The sequence below is a fragment of the Gekko japonicus genome, unplaced genomic scaffold, assembly GCF_001447785.1.
Source record: "Gekko japonicus isolate JY-2015 unplaced genomic scaffold, Gekko_japonicus_V1.1 scaffold501, whole genome shotgun sequence".
NCBI lineage: Eukaryota > Metazoa > Chordata > Lepidosauria > Squamata > Gekkonidae > Gekko > Gekko japonicus.
Window position 1 is genome coordinate 1 of NW_015175985.1, and position 2,557 is coordinate 2,557.

Below are 2,557 nucleotides of genomic sequence, written 5' to 3' on the forward strand. Positions count from 1 at the left end.
TGGGCCCCAAGGGGACACCAGTTCTCCCATGGGTCAGGGCCCTGGCAGACACATTGTGTCTGGGATTCAACAACAGGTTACGTATTCTCTGGAATGAGTGGGAGTACAAGCTGGTCTGCTTTTGCTACTCCCAGATCCAGGGATGCATCCCTCTCAGTAACACACAGCTCATAGAGTGGAAATGTGAGCTCTGCAGAGAAGTGCAGAGGTCAGAACAGCAAACGTGCCTGGAGGCAACAGTGGGTGAAAGAAGCTAGGGAGGGCAAGGAGGAGGAGGTGCTGGAGGAGGTGGGTGGGCAAGAACAGGAGGAGGGGAAGGAGGGTGCACAGCCCTCTAAGAGATAGATGAAGCAAAAGCTCAACTTCTGGTTGTCAGTAGTGAAGTGAGAGGTCAGCAGCAGTGCTGGGGGGCATGCATGCAATGGTGGACGATTCCATCGAGGTGATGGTCAGGGAGTACCTTGCAGAGTCCCCCGGGCTTGCTAGTTCCAATCCCCTTGATTACTGGTTGCTCAAGACCATCATCTGGTGCCCTGCCTTTCTCGCTCTCTTTCTGTCACCATGTTGTACCCGGCTCGTCTTCTTCAAATTGCCTGGTGAAGCCACAGAAACTGTCCCAGCAACAGAACAGGAGCTGCCCCAGCCTCAGGCTGAGGCAGGATCTGGGACAAAATCTGACAGTGATGAATCAGTGCCAGAACTTGTAGAACAAGACTCCTCACAGGCCACAACACAGCCGGCACAACTTGCAGCAGCAGCTGAAATAGATGAAAAACCAGTTCGCAAAGCAAAAAAGAGTCAGTGAAAAGAAAGCCCGGAAGGCAATGTCCAAGCTTGGCTTTCACCAGGTCACAGGTGTAAGCAGAGTTATGATCTGGAAATCCAACAACATCCTGTTTGTCATCACCAAGCCAGAAGTGTACAAAAGTCCTGCATCAAATACCTATATAGTCTTTGGTGAAGCCAAGATTGAAGATCTGTCACAGCAAGCAGAGCTGGCTGCCTTTGAGAAATTCAAAATGCAAGGAAAATATTTTCAAACATTCAGGAAAATACGCAGACACACACACACCCCTACAAGAGGAGAGTGAAGAAGAGGAGGTTGATGAGACTGGTGTTGAGGTGAAGGACATCGAGTTAGTTATGTCCCAAGCAAATGTTTTCTGGGCAAAAGCCATCCACACCCTCAAGAATAACAGCAATAATATTATAAATGCTATTATGGAATTAATGGTGTAACCACACAGAAGGGGGAACCTTTTCTAACTTTCAAAGGAAAGTTAGATTGCTGTTAAGTTCAAATTTGTACAATTTCTATCAATTAATAAAAGTGTGTGTGTGTTTTTAAGCCCATCATCTGGTCAGACCTCGCTAGTGTGGCCATGAATCTCCTCTCATGCCCTCCCACCAGGATCCTGAGCAAGTGGATGTTCTCACACCTGGGGAACATCTCCAGCCCCCACCATCCCTGCCTGGACCTGGCCAGGGTGGATGAGTTAGCCTTCCTGAAGGTCAGCCTCCCCCTGCTAGGCCACCTTGCTCTGGACCTGGTAGAGTAAGATTCAGGCTTCCAGTCATCCTCCTACGTGTCACCCCAGTCCTTCTCCTCACTGGGTGATTCAGCATGCAGCCTCCAGGTTACGCCTTGGGTGCTTGGGTGGGAAGAGGACTGCCTCTATTGAGTGGGGTTAGGCCTGCCCCACAGCCAACCCAAACATCTGCCTCACCCTTGTACTAAGCCAGTACCTTCCACAGCAACATCCTGCACATAGCATAACACCTGTCTCACAAACCTACACCTACCTCATACTATGTCTAATGTGACTTGTCGTCACATCACATAATATTCAGGCTAATTAGGGGACTTCCAGTGATCCCAGGGCACTGGAAGCAGCTTGTGTAAATCACCCTTGGCCAGCCACTCATGGGAAAAGGATGTTGGTGGGCAGCAGGGGGTTTGAGCCACTGTTTCCACCAAACGTGGTCCATCCCTTTCTCTACCTATCCCTGTCTCTTGGCTTTGGGTGTTTGTTGCTATGGCAGTGCTCTTGGGCACAGACTCTGACTTGCCATCACGTCATGTAATGTTCAGAGCAAATTAAGGGACTTCCAATGATCCCAGGGCACTGAAAGCAGTTTGTGTAAATCACCCCATAACATTATTTGTATTTGGCAGGCAGATCCTTCCTGGGAATGGGACATTGACAGTTGATAGTCACCAAGGCATCCAGTGATGTCGCAGAACTTCTGTGTTGGGGGGGCATCCTTTGGTTTGACAGGCCACAGAGCTGAAATTCTACTCACATACCCAGCCACTGATTTGTTGTGACTGCCTTTTCAGGGTCTTTTTATGCAAGGTGCATGCATCCCTTTGTTTCAGGGATCCAGTGGAGCTATCACATTTTGAACACACTGCTGACATGGTGATTCCAAGGGCTGGGCAGACTTGGCAGGCCAACCAAGTCCTACTTCCCAGGGCATCTTGTCTTTTTCCTTTCCATGTATCGTTTTTCTGCCCAGAATACCACCTTTTGGCAGGTGATTGCTGGTGGCCAAC

The 2,557-nt window shown here is 49.5% G+C and overlaps 1 pseudogene; it reads left to right on the plus strand.

The window, feature by feature from the left end:
* The first annotated feature begins 412 nt into the window (after positions 1–412).
* LOC107123113 lies at positions 413–1,239 on the plus strand (annotated as a pseudogene).
* Positions 1,240–2,557: the final 1,318 nt, after the last annotated feature.